Source organism: Falco punctatus, assembly GCF_963210335.1.
Source record: "Falco punctatus genome assembly, chromosome: 9".
Classification (NCBI taxonomy): domain Eukaryota; kingdom Metazoa; phylum Chordata; class Aves; order Falconiformes; family Falconidae; genus Falco; species Falco punctatus.
In genome coordinates, this window is record NC_137589.1 from 7420346 (window position 1) to 7444218 (window position 23873).

Genomic DNA, 23873 nt, shown 5'->3' on the forward strand with positions numbered 1-23873 from the left:
AACCATATACCATGCTAATATTGAAATGGAAATCAGAATGGTCTTAAGGCTGCTTTCAGTTACCATCACCCTAACACCCTCAAGGAGTCATTTCAGTTCCCTGGGATCAGAGAGAGAGAGATGTTCCTAGTCACAGTTCCCTTGTAACTCCATCTGTAGCAGATTAGTGAGTGATACGCTGCAGAGGAAGGCATTGTCAAGCTATATGGTTAGGTTTTTTTGTTTGTGTGTTCCGAATCCAGCATTCTCCCAACAGACTGTGAAGATACAAGTACTTGGCTAAAGTGACACTTTGTCCCTTTCATTCTTACTGATTGCTGGAAAGCAGCTACTGCCGGAGGTCAGCATCTGGCCTCAGATTTGAGTTCTGTGTGATAAAGTGAGGTTTATTTAGTATGTTGAATTATGTCATTAATATCAGCATGTCTACAAATGCAACACCTCAGTGAAACCATTTCTAGCAGATTCTAGATTGTGAATCATGATGCTATATTGTGAAATTCTGGCTGGAGTAGCTTCATGTTAAAAGATTTTCTGACGGCATAGATTTTCAGCCACTTACAATTTAAGTAAGTAACCTTTCATGTATTTAACTCTTTTTTTTTTTTTTTTATAATTATTCTCTTGGCTTTATGACTTGATTGAAAATCTACACTAATTATAGATTTTCTGAAATAAAAAAATACATTGTGTCTATTCATATACATGCACTAGAAATTAAAAGTTGGGGGTGAGAAATGAAAAATTCATAGCCTTGGATGTTGAGAAAGTCAGACCTGCTGTCTCCCCTTGAAGTCACCTAGGTGAGGCTTTTTGACATAATGGAAGCATCAATGAACTGCTCTTGATTAAAAGTTTGACAGGTTGACACTATCCCCCTGAACAGGAAGACCGGGGTTGAAAGAAAATTTTAATACAAACAGAATTTCATTAATACCACAGTTTGCTGTAATGGGGGTCGTCTTTTTTTTCCCCCCACTGTTATTTTTGCTTAGATGGTGTCATTACCTTTTAAAGGGGAAAGATGCTATGGCTGAGCTTTGTCTCAGAAACAACGTGATACTAATGGAATAGAAGCTTTCAAGTAAAATCTGAAACAAACTGCCTGGAACAGTTCTGATTCTCCAGGCACAAACACAACTAGTTTTAATAGGGTGGTTCCTTTAAACGCAGGCTCTATTCATTGGGCCAGCATTTATTTTATAGAGAGAGTACAGAAATTCATTAAACGATATAAAATAATCAATACAAACAGAATATCAGAATGGCCTTACATCTCCCAAGATACAAAAATATAGCCTCGCTTCACTTTATTTACCTTCCGAGAGCTTTTTTCTAATGTGGTAACTGTTAGACTCTATCTGCTCTGCTCAGTGTTAGGGCTGTCATGATGAAAGTGCATAAACAATATAAATAATAGTTGTTGGCACATGAAAGGAATTCTGAGTGGATTGTTCTTTTGGAATCTAACCATCAGGGTTTTTGTTTGACTCTCAGGGATATTTTTTGTTTATTTTTTTGTTATGTTTAATCCAAAAATTCTTATAATCTTAAATTGATTATTTGAAAAAACATCATTCTTTTAATGTTTACATTGCAATTTAATATTTATAGCTTGATGCCAGGCAATTCTTATACAATTTAGTAAATATTTATTAAATCAGACTTGTTTTTAAAGACTTATAGTTTTGTAACCACTCTCTAGCGCTAATACCCTTTGAAGCGGAATGTCAGACTGTGCAAGTCAGTTTCTATATTGTCTTCCCATTCCTTGTCTGCAGTGATCCTTCTTGATTTCTTTTCACTGCTGAATAGTTAAATAGTTTAATCTCTTTCAGATCCTTGATATTATCAGGTTATATAACCTCCCACTCCATTCCCACTCATCATCTCTGCAATGTAATATTTGCACATGGATTTTTGACTTCTCGATTGAGATTTACAGAGGACTTTAAAGCACCATGTGAACTCACAACATCTCTCCTCATGATGCATTTTTAATTTCTCATTTACAGGCAAGTATATTGACTTACTGCGAGCTTACACTCAGTACTTTCCTGACATCATTTAAGTACAAATCTTCAGGTTTTAGATGCAGAACTTGAGGCATTCGCCACCTTACAGACTCATTCTAACTCTTTGAAGATGATGAGTGTTGAAGTCCTGACTCACAGTGGAAAGCAGACCGTGTACATCATCTCAGTTTGGAAACCTAAAACTGAGCCATCTAACTCAATGAACTTGATACAATGCTATAAACAGCTTACCCAGTCACTAACAGAGTCAGTAATAGAACTTGGGCATCTGCTTCACATTTTCTTGTTCTCCTGCTATGCCATTCCTCTCTCCTTAAAGCGTCAGTGACAAATTAAGTAAAAGTGGACATGTGAGGAGTATGGGGAAGAGACTGTTGAAAACAAAGCAATTCAGAGCATTTTATCCTTCCTATCCAAGTCAATGGCAGGTGTTCTATGTCCTATTACAGCCTTGATTGCGTGTTATGTTGCATCATTTCAGCATACTTCCTTTCAGACTGGATGACTAAATGTCAGTTCAGACAGCAGTTACCCAATCCAAATGATCCACAGTTGGATGGCAGCAGGTGAGCAGAGGAGCGTCCAGTTCAGGAGCCTACCCTGCCACTCCATACATGGAAGGCTGCAGATATTCCCGATTTTGTTAGTGAAAAGAAGCAGATGTAAACTCAGAAATATTCTTCTGTGATTTTACAGTTCTTTAATGATTGATTATGGGTCTACACATGATGGAGAAGAGAGCTTTTCGGAATAAATATAAATGGTTCTGATTATCCATCTCCACATTTATTGACGCAAAATGGGCAATAGACAACATGTTATAAGCAAAAAATGTTTCACTACATTAGGAACCATTTCTTTGCTAAAACACCCATGAAATCTGCCTCTTGACATATTCCCCTGCAAGTTAATCTGATCATGATTGGCTCTGAGTGAAATGGAAATGAGAAAATTCCAATAAGCATGTGAACATACAAACTGATTTTCAACCAATTTTAAACACAGGTTGGCTGAAGACATTACTTGTATAGGCGAGTAAGTGAAAAGCTGAAGTGCATCTGAATGTAAAAGCCAAAATCAATTTGATTTTAAATGATTTTCAACTGATTTTAAAAAGCAATGATGTGGAACTTATGTGTAAGGTTAAAAGGCTTCAATTTTATTCCCTTCAGACTAAAGCAAGCTTTTTTTTTTTTTTCTCCTTTATTCAATTTGTTATTTTTTTTTAAACCCCCTACTGTTTTCAAGGGTCTGTGTATCACTTTACCGGTTTTTGTTGGAATTATTGGACCAACAACACAAAGTCTTTTTATACACAGAACTGAACACCAGATGGGACTCCATGAATATTATATTATTCATGGCCATTGAGTTAGAGATGCCTTTAAAAAAAGAAAAAGAAATCCAGTCTGCTGTGGTATGGCCTCTGCTTTATTCTAGCTGTAAGTTTCCTTTAGCTATGTTCATTGAGTAGCCCAATGGACTCTGATCAAAATCCCCTTGGGAAATAGCAAGAGCTCTTCCTGCTGAATTCAGTAGGCTGCTGGACTTTGCCATTCATTCACTGAGCAAAATGATTTTGCGATACAGGATCCATAATGAGTCTGAAGAAATCTGAATTCAATTTTTGTCCTTGTTTTGCCCAGTCTTGGCAATCTTGGGCAAAATATTTGTTCTCTCTTAGCTTTTGTTTCCTAAGCTATAAAGTGAGAGTAATATTTTTTTCTTTTTTTTTTTTTCATCTTTTGTTATCTGTCAATTTAGACTTTATTGGTTTTGGCTAGGGGATTGATTATTATTGCATGTGGAACAGCAGCAACCCCAGCTTATCCCATTTCAAAAGCGTGTGGTCGCTTCTTACAGTACTTGAACTATTGTGGTGCTAATTAACCTGGAATTCCAGAAATATTTTGATCAAGCAGTGATGAGTAAACATAAGGTGCTCCAGCTCCTTGGCTAGGATGGACAGACACTAGTCAGGGAATTCAAATTGTTCTAAGTGATTGCTGCTTGTGCTTTGGAAGACGCTTCTCAATACAGATATAATAAGGACCCAGAATTGTGGTCAAACACAGTTTTAAATTATGTGGAGAGTTATTCTACAACAGAGCTGAGCGGGATTTCAATGAGTTTAAATTGGAGCAGTATAGAGCTTGCTGAAATCTTTGCACAAATATCTATCATTAAGGATGGTCACAAATGTGTCTGTGCTATTACTTGTAGGATCCTGTATCATAAAGGACTCAAAAACATAACACATTTGGCTGGCAGTATTTTAAATGAGGAGGAAACAATATGATTTCTGAGCCTGCTTTACATTGCTGTAAATTGAAGTAGAATTTTCTCCAGAAATTAGACTGTGTAAGTGTCATGAGATCATTTGTATTCTCCCTTTCAGTCTCTGCATTCCAGTCCTTATGGCTTCCTACCCCATAATTTAGTTTTTGGTTTGTGTTTATACGGTGGTTTTATCACTAATGTTTTTGCACAGTGTAATTAAAAAGCAGTTTCCTTACTGAATGCAAGGGCTCTGAGTCAGTTCCCCATATTTGATACACCCCTGGCAAAGCAGTATGATAAATCTTATATATGAAAATAGATTAAGGATAAGGACTTCAGAAAGTGTAAATTGGACTCTTGTTTCCGTATTTATGTATTTTTCTGTGAAAGTGCCGCCTAAACTTCTTGGTACTTGGAACCAACTGAAGTATCTGAAGGTCTGAAATCTCAGACAATGCATTTATCCCATCACTTCCATTTAAAGCTGCTTCGTGGTCCAAAATGTCAGTTTTCTAATCTGCATATTTACTCTCTGTGTACGTTTTACTACCATTTTAAACTATTCATTATTTTTAAAGCTTCTATCTGTGCAACAGTAAAATCTTAGTGATATAAATAGGCTACTAAAATGGCCATTTAGCTAATCCAGCTTCCTTAAGGCAATGCAGTCACATTAGTACTTTCATCATTTCCTTTTTGAAAACATTCAAACTATTCTGAAAAAATATTTGCCAAGCTGAATTTTCTCAAGAACTTGGTACAAAATCTTTAGTTGCTGGAAATGCTCTGAAGATTTGGTGCACATGTATTTCTGTGTGCTAAAATACTGCTGTTAAGTTGGTGAGCAGTTATAGGGTGGGGTTTCTTTTCACTTCTGTCTACCTAGAGATTCCAAATGGCAAAAAATACTGGGACAATACTGAATATTAAGTCCATGATATGAATATATAACAGGTTCACGTCTTGAAAATTATACTTATTTATTGTTCTCGACTCAAAAAGATGCTACATACAAGATTTAGAAAAGGTAACAGCAGTGAGCCAATTTCTGGAAAAGTTTCTATATGAGAAGATGCCAAGTACAATGAGCTTAGGGAAGAGGTCCGAAGGCTGCATAATTCCTCTTGATAGAGTCTTAAATTGTATGAAGAAGTAATAGGGGAATGTTTACTCTCTGTTTCTGAAAATCATAATAGTGCTTAAACAAATGGGAGTGCTTTTCCACGTAAAAAACATTAATAAACTGTGGAACTCTTTGCCACAGGATGCCATAAATGCCAAAGTATAATTAGATTAAGAAAACAATTATCTAAACTTGTGAAGGGTACACTTGTCCTTGCAATTAAAAAGCAAAATCCTTCCTTCTGAAAAAAAAAATATCTTGATACAGTCTCTGCTCAGGAAGTCTGGAAGAGCTGAATCACAGGATACATACCATAGAAAGGAGCCCTCTGTGTTATAGAACGTTGAAGTGTTGCTTTTCCAGAAGTTTTTGGGTTTGGGTTTTTATATTTCACAATAGAATTTGGTGGAATGTAGGAAAATCTTACAGCAGCGTTACACCATCACAATTGTTTCGCTAATTTAAATCTGTCACATAGGCATAATACTGCATCAACATCAAATCCAGTTTCTTTCATTTCCAAGGCTGCTGATAATGTCCTCTCTCACTATGATACACAGCATCTTTATTTCCTGTCCACGTTTTGTACCCCAGATAATACTCTGTGTATCCTAGAAAATAAACGTGGAGCGTACAGCAAGTACTAAAAGAAATGGATCTGTTCGCATGGGCAAATGGGCAAGATTCTGAGCCTGACTCCCAGTAGGGTATGCATGCACCTGCATGCAAATGCTAACTAAAGGAAGAATGTCTAACCTGAGGCCTACAGACTCGCTCCAGAAATACCAGAGTTCAGCCCTGGACTGTATTCATCTTAATGAGGGACTGAAATTCACAGTAAGACCTAACATCCCAGAATACGAGTCATCCATCTTGTGTTGAGAAGCATGTTGCGACCAGTGATTTATTTTTTTTTTCCTTCCCCCAAGAGCTAATCTGGCACATAAATGATGAGAACATTAGACATTTGCTTCTTTTTATTGCAAAGTACTAGCTGTTTTTTGACAGGACCAAAGTTGAGTCACTCACAGGAGGATTGCACTACCGATGTACTTTGCTGATTGCTGTGTGGTGGTGTCTCAACAAAGCAGAGAACCTACTGTTATACATTACCTTCTCTTCCCATAGAGCTGCTCTGGATTAGCCAGGCAAGCCACAGGCTGCTGAGCTTTTTGCACTCTACCAGCAGAAATAGTTAGTCCCTACAAGCAACTTACCTTGACAGAGACGGCTGCATGTTTTTTCCAACTAGTGTTTTTATTAGAGTTTGATTGTTCACCCACTGGAAGTGCTGATGGAGCCCATGGCTAGAACTCCCCATGGTTTGGCGGTGTATTGCACGTTCAGGAAAGGAGAACTCAGTCTTTTTATTGTTACCTATGCGTGAAGTCGTATTGTCAGTCTGGCCATGCGTCATGAACCAACAGTTCCATTGTGCCAGGTGGCCATAAGTGAAGTTACTGCATGGCAGAGAGTGGTGAATGAAGCCATTAATCTGTTTTTATTGGGGTTTTGGGGGGGGCATGGGTCTTCTAAAAGCAAAAAAAACCTCAACCTTTTCGGGCTGACTCCCCCCTTCCCCAGTCCACACACAACCATTCCAGTTAGCCCAGCCACTCTCTTGAAATATTTCCTTCTACTAGCTACAGCTGCAATGATACATGAAATGTCTGAGCTTATGTGTCATCAGGGAGAGGAGATCTCACCCACCAAAAGGCAAGCAGCAGCCAGCTTTTCTGCTTCACCTTCAAGTGCCCCTTTACTGTATGCAGGCACCTGTAGAGGCTAAAATCACCTGAAAGTGATTGCCTGGAGAACCAGCAGGGGTGAGTTTGGGGCTTTGAAAGGTGGGGGAGGAGAAAAGTTTGGGTGCATAAATAAGCTGAAAAAATCCTCACTGTCAAATGAAATGTTCCTCTGCTTTATCACCATTATTTTTAGTGAGATTTTGCATTATGGTACCTTGAGTTTTAAATTAAATGTCAAATATAATTTGGCACTACAAAGAATGAATTATGTGACTGCCCTTAGAGAAAATCAGAAGGCTTAGCTCTGTGAGTTAAATTGGTATCTGCCTTATACTGAGCTGATGTGGGCTAATTGATTAGGATCTGACAGGATACCATATTGCAAATTCAGCACAATCTCTTCCATTAAAAAAAAAATAGACCTAAGGTACCTTTAGGGAAAAGCAAAAAGATCTTCTGTAAAACAGACTGGGGAGAGAAAAAGAGTATCTTCAAGGACTCCTTTTTGCATTGATGGTTTAGATTGCCCCGAAGCCCACACTTTTTAAGGCTACAATATGGATGTTCATGTGCCCCAGGTCACTTTGGAAGCAGATTTGCAATCAGATTTCAGGTTCTTCTGGCCTAATTTTAAAGAGCAGCAAAATATTTTCTCAGATAGCTGACTAAATCCATCTCCATAAGAACTAAGATGACAAAGTGCCACTTTAGATCATTAAAGGAGTGTAATACATTTTAATCAGCAATTATATGAGGAAGGACAAACCAAATGCTGTAGCAGTGGGTCATTTTAGAAATTCAGCGTTTGCGGCCCTCTCCCTTTCAAAATGCATGATGTTATTTCCTGGAAACATCAGTCTTAAAAAACTATTGTCAAGTAAACAAGCCTTGTGTTTCTCACAGCCTTCATGTCTGTATAGTCTGGGTTTAATTTTCTGTTAAGTACGGGTAGTGTTGGGGGGGGCGGACTAAGTCTGAAGTTCTAATGTAGTCAGGCTGGAATCTGTCACTCAGCTTATTGCATGTTGATGACTCAGTGCAGTTTCAGCTGTAAGCAGACCATGATTTATGGACACCAAGTGAACTCCTGCGGCAAAAACCAGCCATGAGATCAGAGCAGCAATAGGGCCCTTTTTTGGCAGGAGACAGCGCCTGCATTTTTCTCATTCATGCCAAACTGCTTTGCACGGCAATTAGCTCTGTCCTCATTTAGTCTCCAGTCCCAAAGGGTAATGAAAGTCATATATCATCTTCAAGGCTGCTAATTATCCAGCTCAGTTACAGGTAGGCTTTGTAACTGTGAGAAGGGCCTGTCTGCTTGATATTTATTGCTCTTCCAATAAGCAAGAAAAGGAGAAGGGGGGAAAAAACTTTCTTGAAAGCTTGCCCATACCCCTTGCCTCAGATCCTTGACATACCTTCTGCAAATGTGCTAGTCAAAGGGGAAATGTCTTCATTCCACGTACCCATTTTTCATGCTGTAACCAAACATTCAGCAAGAACAGAGAGCAAGTGCTTGAAACATGAGAGAACATATATTTGGGGCGAGTTTGTCTCTAGTTTGCTTGTGGAACAGCAATCCTCTGAACAAACAGCCATGAAAACAGGAAGAACAGGGAAGAAGAGGGGGAACTTCTTTCTCTTTTTTCACTCCTTTCTCCTCCCGCAGCATTGTAGGAAAGCGAAGGGGATTAGAAATCTATGATAGTTTTACTGAAGATCTCCCAGAGGAAGCCTAGAACTCTATATTTGAACCCTCTCACCACCAGCCCTGAAATATAGTAAAATTCTAATCTCTGTCCAGAGTTTGGGTCCTGCCTGACTCTCTGTAACAGGCTGAACCCAATGCTTGATACTTTCAGTTGGTTTGGATGCTGGTGTTAAGAGCCAGGTCTTGCAACTAGAGGCCGTCTTTTGCTATCATCAATATATTGGCTAAACCAACAGTTCAGGTATCAGAGTCCTTACTCTGCTAAGGAATTAACTTCTTCCTAAACTTGGATGAAATCCTGCTATGCTTTGAAAGGTTTGCTTTGCTTTTGACCTCTTTATTTTGTACTTTGATCAGTAGGCCTGAATACTGCAAGGTGCAGGGTTAAGCAGTCTGTTGCAAGGCTAGTGTGGAGACACCTCCAAATCCCATCAGCCAGTGAAGGAGGTGCCAGATGTCCTCTGCAACTGCACAATAAAATCTCACACTTCATCTGAAGAGCTCACAGTAAAGCTTTCTCCTTTATTTTACATCAGCTAGGTGCTTTTTCAAAACAGGTGGCAGTGCCTGCTAGGAAAAAAACTATTGCACATACACAGGAAAGTAATTTTGGTAGCTCCAGCACGGGGCACATCAGCGCGTACTTCATGCAGCCAACCTGTGCGTGTGCACAGCATGCGTGGAGTGACCACAGCTCGAGGTGTGACATCTGCTGCCTCTGGAATTGTCAAGGCTCCTCTTTACTACAGGGTCTGTTGACTCAAAAAGCCGTGGGACAGCCTTGCAGTGTAGAAAGGCAGCTATCAAAGTAAGCAGGTGGAAGGGGGGAGCTGAGGCAGAAGCAGTCAGTAAAGCTCAGCAAATGCAGAGCTTTGGGTGGCACTGACCTGCACAGGGAGGGATGGCAAGCAGGAGGAGCAGAGGTGCTCGTCATTTGTGCACAATGAGAGCAGTATGTGACTATTAATGGTAGAAGGCAGAGAAGGTATGGGCTTATTGTTGCAGTGGAGACATGCTGAGAAGTGAGTACGCTGCTAGGTATGCGGCTGGCTGGGTGGGGAGCTGAACTGCGGCACGGTGGGAGTTCTGCAGCCTTGCAAGGCTTTGAACTGCGGTGTGGCATTGGGAGGGGCGCGGCACTGCTCTGGTGCCTCTGGGTATCTTCGCTGGGTTCATCCAGGCCTGACTTTCATTTCTGTCAGCAGCGGGAAAGCACTTAGAGGGTGGGGATTTGGAAGAAGAGGAGGAAGTTCCTTCTTTTTTACAGCTCCTCTTCCTGTCTTCACTGTTGTGCAAAACTGGAGGATCCACTTTCATGATCAAATGTGATTTTGTTTGTCTTTGTGGCAGAACATTTTGCAGTTTTTACCTTCTTCCTGCCTGGAGGAAGCACTAGAAAGCTGGATGAAATCCAAGCAGTTCAGATACCGAGATTCAGAGGAGCACTGGAAGGGAGTGGGTGCTCATCTGTCGTGTATTGGCAGGTTCCCTTGAACTGGGCAGTACTCCTCTGATTTATACCAGTCACAGAGGTGCCCTGCAAACCTTGAGCTATTTGTCTGCGCTGTCTTTGCCAACTTTCCGAACCTGTTGACTTGAACTTTCAGTAGTTGCATTCCAAGTGCTCTCACCCCACCCTTCCTGGAAATAGGTATCCACGCAGCTCCTCCCGACTGCCGTGGGAATGGCTGTTGTGTATCTCTTGGCGCAGAACAGAGCACGGGTGTCTGCCTCCCGCTGTCTTGCAGGATCAAGGCTTGAGGCACCGTGGCATCGGTGGTGATGTGAAGGGCAGTGAGCTGGATAGAAGTCATCGGTCAGGATCGGAGTGGTGATCTATCTAATCTGATATCTTGGCACTGATAATGGATAGCCCTAACTGCTGTAGAGGAAGCTGTCCCTTTTTCTTCTGTTTAATTCTTTCTCTGATATGGGTTTTAATTACTCTTATTTTCTTCAAAAGCAAGAATTTTTGTTTCTAAAAAAAAAACCCTTGCTTTTTGCACTGTTCATTCTGTAGTCCCCTAGACTTCTCCTTTTACATCTCTTGAAGTTTCTCTTCAGTCTTCCTTGTAAGCTTAGCAGAGTGGGAGATGGATAATAGGAAGAAACAAATATTAAAGGCTTCATCCAAATCCCGCTGAAGCCACCAGTTTATTGCCTTTTCCACCATTCGGTTTAGATCTGCCTCCTAAGCCAGCTTTTCATGTAGTACTAATTAGCATTACACCAACATTATATATAGTTTTGGAAGTAGCATTCTCTCAGATGAAGATGAGAAAGTAATGAAAAATGAATGTTCAAGCCTTACAGTTCTCTGTCCGCAAAACCTTCTCTTAGAATTTCATTTCACTTGGTTTAATTTTTTCATTTATTGTTCCATCTCTTGAAACAAATATTTGCCTGACTTATATCTGCTTCCATTTGTATCGACAATGGCCATGGTATCATAAAGGTATCCCAAATGCTTATTCTTTATTAGTAATGTGATTTGTTCTTGTGTAGCAAATAACATGGGAATCTGTTGTTTCCTTCCATCACCAAAAAGGGTGTAGTTTTGTATCAGCCATGGCTAATCTATTTCTAAACTGTGGAAAAGGTGGTGAAGGAGTGAGTGTCTGTCCCCTTTCCTTGCTGTTGCAGGCATCTGTACTGGGGAGCAGATCTGGCCACCTGCTGAGGTGTGCAACCACAGGTGCTGACACACAGCGTGGAGGAGAGACAGGTGAGGTGGTGGAAAGGGAAGTCTGTCCCGGTCAGTAGCATTTCAAAGTTCAACCAGATGACGCTGACTGTGAAATCACATCCTTTCTGTGGCTGCAATCTGTACTTCTGTTTAGGCCTGTTTGTTAGATGGCTTTTTCAGCAGGTGAGAAGAAAAGAAGAAACATGTAAATACATTTAAAGCATACAGAAACATACAGCATAAAAAGACATCTTTTTTTACCCTATCTACGGAAGCAGTTAAAGTCTTCCCTGTAAATACTGCTGCTGTTTTACATTCCCAGTATACCACATGGGTGCTGCTGCAAATGGAAACTAAGACTGTTGGTGGTATTGCACGCTTTGGATCCATCACGTACGGGGATGTTCCAAAAAGATCTGATGAAGAAGTATTTGTAAGCAGGAGTTTAATTTGAAAACAGGTGTGGTTGAAAGGCCACATCAGAGGAGCCTGAGAAAGATACAAAAATCAAAAGTCTTTGGTCAAATTCTGTATTAAACCTCTCACCCTTGTTGCATGGACCCTACACAAGATTCAACTGCTCTCCAAGTACCTAACCACAAAAAGAAAGCTGCTGTGAGATATTTTACTCTTCCCTTTCAGATGAAGCTGGAAAAAAAAAAAAGAAAAAGGGTAGGGGAAAACTCCATTAGTGGCAATTGAACTGTGGATTTTCAAAACTGTTCTTGAGCATGAGTTAACTGCCATAGGAACCTTGCTCTGCTCATCCCACGTGGCAAACTGTCGCGATAAGCTTCCATGTTGAACTGTTTGGACTACAAGAGAAATTCAGAGACCTGGGGAATTTGTTATTCAGCATTGTGTAAAAATTCACTCAGAGAATTTTTGGCTAAAATTTCTCTCTATATAAAATTGTCAAGAAGGAATAGGGATGGTGTGTATTTTGTCATCTTTTAAATCTTAGTTTCATGGAGACATGACTAAAGATTAAAGAATGGGCTGTACAAAGCACCAATCAGTACAGGTGATACCAGAAAATCATGCAAACGAGAGGTCTGAAGTGACCTGTGGGGTGCAGGGCATTGAGAGTAATGCTTCCTTGTCACGTTGAAGAGGTTTTTTTCATTTCTAACTTAATGTTTCTGTTCTCAGCAGTAAATGTATTGCTTCTCTTCCTTTTGCAACAGGCGTCATTACAAATTTGTCCAGCTCCAACAGGGAAGGTATCAATCAGGTCTCATCTGGTAAACGTTAAGCTCATTGTCAGAACTACCAAATCTTTGGTGCACGCGTGTGTGTGGAAAGGTTGGACAGGAATGTTTTATCCATTCTCTTCTTGCATATTCTGCTCAGTATATGCTTTTGTACTATGGTCATCTCTCTAATATCATCTACATGTCATACTGTTCTATAGCAGAGCAGGCAAGGTCAGAGAGATGCACTATGTGCATAGAGCAAAAGATGCTAAAGTGTTGCTTTGCAATTTTGGAAATTTGTTCTTTGTTTCATGAAGTCTTGAAGAGTCTGCAAGAGATCCCATCTCTTGTGCAGATGAACTGTGGCCTTTCTATGGAGTGTGTCCTACTGGGACAGAGGATTGTAATTGATGATTATGGTCTTCATCCTGGATGTACATGTAGGTACACGAGAAAAAGAAAAAAAGTTTTTGATATCGGTTTGAAATTTTATGAAAAGTCATTGTAAGTAGCACAGAACAAAGGTAGCATGTTGACAGTACTACTGATGAAACACACAGATGCTCCCTTTTATAGGATCCAACTAACCTTTCGTGAAGTCCCGTGGGAATCCAACAAGCAATTCGCAGTAGCTGGCTGGAATCGGTGAATTAAACATGGATTTATTCTACGCTGATTATTTTATTTTATTTTATTTTTATTACTGAGTTTTTAAGGGAATTTTTAAGGGAATTTTTTAAGGCTCCTTCTCAAATTAAATATTGCGTCTCAGACAGAAAAGGTACCTGTTGATCATGGTTCTTTTTCTTATTCCAAGAGGGTCACCATCTCTGGGCTCCTCCACTGAACCACAAAGAGAATCCTAGTACCTCTGTGCCTTTCCTGCTTTGGGAACATTGGCAGAATAAAGGTGGTGAGCAAAAGCCAAATGTGTTCCAGCTGCTTGAGAAACCTGAAAATAATTTTGCATATACAGGAAGCTAAGTAGGATGTTATTTCACAATTACTGTCCTGTTCTGCTCAGACTGTTTGAGGTTATTCCTACCAAGAGCCCTTGTGATTCTGTGCCTGGTAACAACACAAAAATGAGTGGGGCCACACTTAACTCTTACCTAATTGTGTTTCTAGGCTATATCTCTAGATGGTTAATTAATGTGCTTATTGAGCAAGAAGGAAAATGTTTCATTTACTGAGAGTAAACAAACTACCAATATACCTATGTTTAGTGAACCATCAGCAATAGTGGTTGTTTTCAGATTCAAAACTTAATTACCACATTGAGGAAGTATGTTCAGAAGCAATCCTTTTATTCCTATCTTGCTTCATATAGCTGGACTCATGTTTATATGGTTTTCAGTCTCCAAGCCAAGGCAACCGCCCAGTTGTCCTCATTTAAACTGAACAGAATTTTCTTTTAACAAATCCATTGCAGCATTTGTTCAATCTAGCCTATTTCAGTGTCATTGTCAAGAGACAGAAAAGCAAGGGAACACCTATTCCTCTATCTGGTCCTGCAAGCAGTGCCTTAGTATCGTATCATAGCTTTGGCCTGGCTGCTAGGAATGGAGAATGGAGAATCCCCTAGTCCCAGCATCTCTGCAGTAGAATAATTAGCACCTGATTTAGGGCAGGGCTCAGTTACTGCTTGCGGTAGGTAGCTGTCCAAGAAAAGGGTGAGAACTGTAGGAGCTCTTGTTCTTTCATGGTTTCCTGAGTGCATTGCTACCACTCTGGTTTCTGCTTTCCCAGCTCCTGATACCTCATATATATATCTGTGTCCCAGCTGAGATCATTGGCAGAGGAACGCAATCAGAGCTTGCCTTCCAGCCTTCCACGTGGTTCCCAGAGGCCTATCTGCCTTGCAGGCAAAATACCTTTTGCGCTTATTACCAATACAGATATTTTCATCTCATTTATGGGTACATCAACATAAAAGTGCTGAGACGCACAAGCTGGCTCAGCATGAGAAAATCTGGAACCGGAAGTGGCAGGGAAGGACAGCGGATGTATCCATCCTGGCTTTGTGGAACATTGCTCAGTCTAAGAAATGATGTTGTTGTGTAAACACAGCCAAGCGACTTCTAGATCTGTTATCTCTCTGCACATCATCACATGGACTAACCATAAGTCTGCATGCTGGAGTCAGGTCCTCAAGTGTTCAGCAAGGGAAAATTCTCATTGGAATCTGGCAGGAGTAGCATATAATTTTGTCCAATAACACTGAATATGCAATAGCAGCTGTAGGTTGTCAAATCCAGCATAGGATTATACCCCACATCATATGCTTCAGCATTTTATACAGACTATGTTTAAATTAATTTTTAACTAGCTCATTATACAGATAGAAGATCTGCTCATCTCGAGTTTCATAACCACAACTTTGCCTGCAGGTCTCTCTATCAGACAGCTGGATGATGCCAGCACCCAACTTGAGCTGGAAGTGCTCAGAACCCCGCAGCAATGAGACTAATATTAAAAGCCCTGATAGTATCAGGCACCACACTCCATTATATCACGATTGCATTTCCATCTTCATGCCCAGCCTTCTTATGTACTATAAAGAGCTTGTGGAGGGTGGGGGTTCGTGACTGCTGGAAAACCTACATGCCATGCAGAGCCAAAGATATCTGACTATGCATAATGGTGCTACCCATAACCTCTGCATAGGTTTTGATGATTAAGTGCAAGTTCAGCCCACCCAAAGTGATTCATAACGAATTGTTGGTCCAGAGATTGCAAACCACAGATCTTCCCTCTCTGGTTGGAGAAGATTTTGTAGACATACAAGCCTAATGGAATGTGACGGTGCCAGTTGCCTTTAACAGTGTTACCTGCTTTGGAAATAACTTCTCTTCTCTGTTCAAAATCTGTCCCCCCTTCTGAAATACCCCACGCGTGTACATAGCGTGCAGTGCAAACAGACGTGGCTGAGAAAGTACTAGTTTTACAGACCTGCATATATACTATATGCAAAGTATGTATAAAGTCATTTGTTTGGATTTGTACAGGAAATACATGGCATAGTGAGGAACAGGCCACAGATCACTTAAGGTCCAAGTCTTGTGCCTCACCAGACATCATCCTTATCCCCCAGTACCTACATGTTAACAGTCTCTCCACTAGATGTTTTTAGTCCTATTAACATAGTCTCCTTGGAGCTTCCATCCCACTCCAGTGTGATAAACTGAAAACAGTTATAATGAGATTATTCAGAAAATGTGTTTTTTCTTCGTTTCCTTCAATTTGCTATCAGAAATGCCCTCAGAAAACTAATTTCCAGGAGGCCAGGAGGGAATGGACGTTTCACATGTTTCAGAATGACTTTAAGGATAGCTGCACTGCAGGAGACTAGCTTCAGATGGATAGGATGGAGGTAAAGGCTGTCAACTTAGTTTGACACAAACGGTAAACTTGACTCAAAAATTCTTGTGAAAAAGTGTATGATTTGTTCTTTATACTACAGTGAGTCTTTTTGGAAAGATATTCAATCTCAGTTTAATTCTTATGAAATCGTGTTCTTGGCCTGTGTGGAGCCATACTGCACTTCAGTGATGGGAGGTAATCCAGCTGCAAAGACTCCTTAAGCTATTGTCCAGCCATTCACACCTCTGGAATTTCATAATAAATTGAAATAACTGAACACATGCGGGGTTGAGGCGGGGGTTAGACAATGAACAGATCTGAATGAGCGGTGAAACCAATGACTCGTCTCAGTCTCTAATTTCATTCCTGTTCAGTTTATTTAGGAAGAACAGGGCAGGGAATGTGTAAGGATATATGTGTTGCTTATTTAGATCTGTAGTAGGAAGCTCATTCCTAAGAAGAAGCTCTGCTATGAAGCAGAGAGACTGAGTTGCTATAGGGATATCATGAATTTATTTATTTTAATGACATTTCTTGTCTTTTGTTTTATGTGTAACTAAAGGAGATAGTGACTTTCTTCAAAGTCCATCTGTTTGAGATCCTTCATTGTTATTGATTTCCATTCAACTCCTTCCAGCTTCTCTATGAGTTAATGGCATTCAAGGGCCAAAGCTTTGTGATATATTTGCTGTGGTTTTATCAATGCTGTACAAAGCCTCATCTCTTCTCTAGTTCCCAATTGTGGCGAACCTGAGGATGGAAAACTAAGCTGCACTGAAGTATTTCAATATCCTATTTCACTGCAAACTCACATTAAATTTGCTATTCTCTTTGAAGTCAGCAGAAAAACTCTGACTGACATCAACTGAGTATCTGGTTCTGTGCTCTGACAACTACTGCTTGTCTGGTAGAGCAGTCCCTGTGGCTGCTGAGAGTGAAAAGCAGCTGAGGCAGTTTCTCTGAGGTCAGGAATACTAAGAGCCCAGATAATTCACCCTCTAACTAGCCTAGCATCCCCTTCCCCTGTTCTTTTCAACATGTTCTAACCTGTTAGTGCTACTGCCACTGTGCCATAGGCCTGTGCTGAGTTGCCAGTAGCATACAAACGGGGGGGATGGAGGTAACCGTTGGGCATGAAAGCAGGGAGATAAGCAAATGTTTTGCTTGCCCAAGAGTGGGAACATGCTCTCAATGAACCTGGATATTTCTATAACTAGAGATGTTGCTGAGGATTTTCTGTAAGAGACAGGGATCCTGCCTCCAAAAATAACTTGTGCCTGATCTTTCAAAACCCTTCGTAATGTAACATGCCAGTTATATGTTGCTGAGCTGGAAGGTTGAGAGGATTATTTCAGCTGTGGCAATCAGTTTACACCTTGAACCACAAGATCGGATTACTTTTGGTATTTAATTTTGAAATATTTCCCCCAGATGTACCATACCTTTGCATGTTTCCCGGATGAATTTCATTTTTTTTTTATTTCCTGCTCTCATTTCTAAGCTTTCTCAGGTCCTTTGTGTTATTTCTCTGTCTTCACTTCAGTTTGTAACACTTCCTAATTTAGTATCATCTGCAAGTTTAATTATTATATCGGCTCTTTATACCAGCTGATCAGTGGTTTGAAAATATTCTGAACTATTAAAAACTTTGGTTTAACGCAGTCTCTGCAAATTTCCCAAAGGGCAGTTCCCTCAAATAATTTATTTGAATGGGGTGGGGGGGTGGGGGTGGTATTGTGTATGGTTAATGTATATGACACTGTGGATGTGCATGACACTACTCAACAGAAATTGCTGGTGTCAATTAATGCTTTCTTTGCTCTGAAAGGCAGTCTACAGACATCTCAAAGGTGTGAAATAGTGTAAATAGGGACGGGGGAAATGGCTGTACAACTGAAGACATGAGTTTTCTATGGGAAGACTCTAGCAAAGGTGAATTCGAAGCTGTTGCAAATATACTTCATGTCATAAGTGAAAAAATTAAGACTGTGGTAGGAAAAGAAGATTTGGATATTTCCAAACACTCCTGGTAGTTCTTTTAAGGAGCAGGAACAGTGAAAGAAGTAGTAAAGAAAGAGGTCCAAGGGCAGTATTTTGTGGTGCTCTAAAATGGTGTTTTGAACTTGATTTATGATAAGTGGTAACCAAGGAGCTGAGAAGGAAGAGCATGAAAAGAGAAAAATATTTGAAATGGCCATTGAAACAAAGGAAGTAAGAAAGCTGTGAGACCAGAAAAAAAAAATAATAAAAATATGTTGATGTAGCTGAGGCAGCAGATGACTAATGTATGAACTCTGAGCAGCAGAATAAAGAAAAGGCTGAATTTTTAAAGTTTTTAGACCCAGTTTTATGCCAGCATCTAAACAAACTTAGTTGAATATTTCAGGTGACTTTCCCTTACATTATTTATTAACATGTTATGTATCATACATTGATCCATTTTTGTTAAATTTAGCTGTTTGGTAGTTTAGTAAGAGTTTGGCAAGTTCCTTATGCAACCTCTTTGTTACTGCTTCAGGCAACCTCATGGTTCTTGCAAGTTATTTTTTCCTGTACTTGTCTGACTTTGGTGGAGAACTCTTACTGGGCTGATGTGTCTTTATGAGTTGCTTGCTCTTCTTACCTTTTGCGATTGCCTGTTTTCTTAGTAGAGAAAAAAGAAAATACTGAGATATTTTGTTTGCTGGGCTTTTTTTACACAACACAAGTATTCTCTTACATTCTGGGAGAAATTTAGTGGCTTTTAGATCATTATTTAATAGCTGTATCTCCAGTATGACAGGTTGTATTTCTCAGTTGTGGCCAGTTTGCATTTGGATTTTGGATACTGTATTAGGCCTAATCGTGAACCGGATGCTAGGTGCTGAGCAAACACAAAGTGAAAGCGTGGGCTTTGTCCCAGTGAATTTTCAGCTTATTTAGTGTGGTCGCACATTCAGCTATTGTGGAGTTTGGAACTGATACACCCTATTTCAAACTGTGTTAGTGTTCTAAAACATAGTTTTCACCAAACAGGAGATTTTAATGAGTATGCTTTGGCAGAATGAAACTGGAGAGGTTAGTTGGGTTCCCTGATTGTGTTTTTAAACCAAAGTCTAATTTCCAAGACCACAGAAAAGTGATGGTCAGATAGCATTTAAACCAACATGGTGCTCTTTGTACAAGAGCTTGTCATGATGCCCAAAGCTTTTTGTGCAGGGTATTCAGCATGTACATAGCCAGACTTCAGGCATCTAACCTGCATGTGTTAAACTGGGTATCTAGGCTCTTCATATACTCAATAAAGAGAGACAGGTACCTACACCTTCATTTTCCTCTGGAAGTTCCACTTTCCCATAAAACCTCCGAGCCTTGGGACCTCAGGGAAGCCTGTATCACCGGGTTCTGAGCAAGCGTGGAGTCTCACAGTAGTGAACTATGATGTTTGGGGGGATTTAAAGAAGTATATCGCTGAATCTAGAGCAGTTGTCCACAGCTGTAACCACAGCTATGCTTAGGAGTCAGTTTTATTGGGAGGGGCGCAGCGGGGAAAGGAGATGAGCTTGTAGTTTACGCAGAATGAGCCTGCACTGGAGAGGGTCAGATCAGGAGCTTGTCTGTAAATGAAAGCCCTGCAGTCAGGGTGGGGTGGGGTGGGGGGGGAAGGCTCAGCACAGTTCGCTGGTAACTTCACTTATTAGGCAATTTTAATATAGCTGTAACAAGCTCCCTTTAAGCCAGACCTTGGGTAAGGCCTTAGCAATGCTCAGCTGTGCCATGTGGCTTGTAACAAATATCACAAAGTATTGATTTATTCCATAACCACTCCCTGCCATGTGTTATGTAATTAACAATGTTTGATAGAGTGTGTGGTTCTCCATGCTGTAATGCATAGGTCTCGGGGAGGTCTTGAGTCAAAAGATGAAAGGCCAACTGCCTCCAGTTGTCTTCGGGATGTGTGCATGACACTGCAGCTGCACACGTGCACCAAGCCCGTCCCTTTGGAGTGCATTTTATGATGATTTTAATGTTTTATCTGGTTCTGATCTGGGCGGGTATAATCTTCTAATTACATAACAGACTTTGAATTTTCTCGGGTTGTCTCCATCTTTAACACTGCTAGTAATTCTCCACTGGAAAAACTGAATTCACGGTGCTTTTGCTACATATGCTCATATCTATACGGATTTAACCTAGAAAAAAACCCATGCAGTCTGAAACCACCACTAATTGTACATCAGCTTGTAGGTTGCAGAGCAGCCTCGTTCTGTTTTCCCACAGCCAGGAGAAGGCCTCAAGGCCAAAATGTCACCTCAGATTTCTTTTGATCTTAACTTATGTTTTATTAACCCTTTTAACTTCACTGAGGGTGTGCAAGGAAACATGTCTATTCCCTTTCATATAAAACCAGAATTGTCCTTACATCTTGCGTGCAAATGTATGGACAGTTTTTCACACAAAGGATTATTTAGATGTAATCTATATGCCTTGTGAGTTACAGATAAGAAGGGGCGGGCAGCATTTATTCTGCAATGTTTATGATTTATTCCCCTTTTATTTTCTCTCTTTAACTCCTTCCAAAATATTTCTGAGAGTCTTAGTGAAATATAATACTAGAAGCCTTTAATGGCACCTTTTCATCTCACAATTGCAGAGTACTTTTCAGGGCTTAATTAAATTTTACAGCGTGCCTTTCAGGTGAGTGTGATTTGAATGCATCCATTCCTGTTTGTGAGGAAACTGAGGCAGGGAGTGGTGATTAACTCAAGGCTGTGAGCCAACTGAAATGTCAGAGTGAGAATTATGGCCCAGGAGATTTGATTAGTATCACTAATTCCAGCATGATTTGGTTCTTAAAGTTTTCATCAAATAGACAAAACAAGTGATGGCCACCCGGTCTGGCAGAGGAGCCCAACAGCTTCTCCAGACTCTTCCTTCCCTTAGCCTTTGTGATGGCCAGGGGTTTATGCTTCAGTCCAGTTTGGGGGCCTCTCAAATCTTTGGGTGTGCCAGATGTTTGCTCAGCCCTCCCACACCATCAGAAGAAAATGAATGGATGGTTACATACTATCTCTGCTGTCTTCTCAGGCTTTTCCTCGCTTTCCACTGACATTCCTGTTAAGGTGGGATCTGAATGCATACAAGCATAGATGTCATAGTCTTCTACAAGATAATCTTTGGAAGGCTAGTTGCAAAGGGCGTGGGGCTCATTGCCTGCTCCTTGCCAGTGGTGAAGAGGGAGTTTTTCATCCCTCTCCTCGCTGGAAGATATTGAAAGCAGCCTGTCCTCTTCTGCAGGTAGGCAGGTGGAAGGGAAGAAGAAAGCTGCTGGGAGGAAAGAGTTCATTTATTCTGCACATTTATCTTACAAAGATCCTTTACAGATTCAGCCATCAGCAGCTAGTACCCACGCGCATTTACTGATGATGCTGTAGGATAGGCCAGAAAGCATCGTATGGGAGCGTGTTAGGAAAGTGGGAAGATAAACGTTCTGAGCCGTTGGTGATCATGGGTTGGAAATCACACCTGCTTTGGCCAGAGCCTGGCTGTGAGGGCAGCGGGGTTCTGTGAGTGTCTCAGGCATGTCCGGCTCCCCACTCTGTGCTCCTGTCCACCCAGGGGATGGTATAATCTAGCCTGTCTGGCAGACCTAGAACTGATGTACGCTGGAATTTAAAAAGTGGGGCATGGCCATTTCTTTGAAGGCATGTGAAACAAGACTGAAATCCAAGTGAGCGATCCCATAGATAGTGTGCAGGCTGGGAGCACCCTTCCCTTTGTACCATCCATCATGGTGAGGAAAGGTCTTCTGGCTGTGAGACAGACTCGTCACAAGCAGAGCAGTAGTCTTAATGAGTTAAGGAATCTGTCTTTGGGAAACCACTGGTACGGATTAACTTTTCGTTCTCTCAGCAGAGAAGCCAAAGACTGAATGATGTCCCTCTGTCACAGGAAACTGGTCTCAGAGCCAGAGGGAAGAGAGGGGTCTCCCCCGCTGTTGAATGCAGAGCCCTTTGCTGCCTGGCTCTGCTGGAGCCTCAGCCTGCGTGGGCGAGCGCTACCACACCTGTGCTTCCCGGAGCCTGGGCAGGACTTCGCAGCCGCAGTGTCTGACTCCAGTCCCTCCACGTAGGGTATGCAACGTGGTACGCGGCGTGTTGTCAGTGTGCTGTAAGGCAGTCGGTCCAGAGCCACTAGGCAGGTATCATGCCGGCAAAGAGAACTTTTTAAAATCCAGCGTTGTCAGCCTGGTCTTTTAAAAGTACTTGCCGGAGAGTGAAATGGCTCCTCACAGCCCTGCAGAGACCAATCTTCCATTGCTGCTTTATGAAATAGGTGCTGCATGGTTTGTCTTTTTATCAGGATAATATAATTGGAGTACAAATGAGGCCGTGCAATTGCGGAACGGTTTTTGCCACGTACTGTTGATCATCTTTCTAATACTTTTCTCCTTGACGCTGACCTCTTCTAGTAGTGAAGTCAACAGCTGTGGCCACGTGCATGGGACATACTTTGACAGCAGCAGGACTCAGCTGACAGACTCTGGAATATATTATTTCAGTAGTGTCATCGGGGTCTGTAGCTGGCTCTTCTATAACCTGTATTGAAGGTTGAAGGCCTTGGGCTTTTGCTCCTTTTCATCTTCTTTCCACTACACCGGCATCGCAGAGGGACCCTGAAGTATGTGTAGGGAAACAGGCTGTTGGGACAGGCTTTACTTCAGAGTTGGAGACCCAGCTTTTTTTAATTTACAAGGGCTTGGTGGGGTGTAAATCTGTTTCACTACCCTAACTTCACATCAAAGTATTTGAGCTGTGCCGTACTTGATGGGAGCAGGAGTGCGTGTTTGTCATTGCACAAGCAAAACAGATATACCTGCAGGAACAGGGAGGCGGAGACCCCAGCACAATGCACCTTAGAGGATTTGCTGCTAATTTCAGTGGCAGAGGGGTTTTTATTTTTACATTAGCATTCCTCCAGATTAAAACCTCTGCAACAAATGCCATTTTGAACCTCAGTTATGACTGAGGCTATTTCACAAGGTTCCTTTCACAGTTATGGCTGAGGCTATTACCGTTAGGCTCCTTTGAAACCTCTGGGTGGGGTGGACTAGTGATTTGGGAGACTCATGGCCACTAGGAAGGAGTGCAGCAAGTGCCTAGAAGACTAATTCACCTCTCGCAGAGGGCAGACCACTCCTGTTGACCCCACTGCCTGAACCCCTCAGGTGTCAGGAGAGCCATGGCAAGAAGTCAGCCATATCAGGAGGAATTTCTGCCGATCCCATGTTGGGTAAAGCAAGAGGAGTTCCCCGTGAGCAGAGAGAGAGTCCTTGAGATCAGGATGCATCCCAGTTCTTTGGTGAGAATGATTCCAGGGGGTTGTTTAAGTGTTTGGTTTTCAGGAAGATTAGCTGCACCTTTCATTTGTCCTTTGAAGATTATTTTTGCTCTGTAAAAGGATTTTTAAAATGGCCAACTAGTGCACAGGCACATACAAAAAAGAAGAAAACACAAGGTTATGGGAAGAAGTCTGAGATTCTATCTGTTTTATTGAATGATCCTGGAATACAGTAACAAGGGGACAGTCGCATGCTTAATCATCTCACTCTTACAAGTGGAAATGATGCTTGACAACAGAGTGCACTGATATGAATGTAAGAGTTGGGGAAAGGGAAAAAAAATAAGGAACAAAATAAGCATAAAATGTAAACAAAATTCTGCTAGGAGTATTTGTAGTGACAGATGCTT

The 23873-nt window shown here is 41.1% G+C and overlaps 1 long non-coding RNA gene across 3 annotated transcripts in view; it reads left to right on the top strand.

Moving 5' to 3' along the window:
- LOC308070013 overlaps nt 1–23873 on the top strand; it is a 166562-nt gene that overhangs the window by 69400 nt on the left and 73289 nt on the right. For 2 of the 3 annotated variants that reach the window (XR_013930588.1, XR_013930590.1), the window contains one exon: nt 1–7265. This exon is cut by the window's left edge. The exons of the other annotated variant lie outside the window; for it this stretch is intronic. This is a non-coding gene — a long non-coding RNA (uncharacterized lncRNA). The remainder of the gene's footprint in view (nt 7266–23873) is intronic. 3 annotated transcript variants of the gene reach the window in all.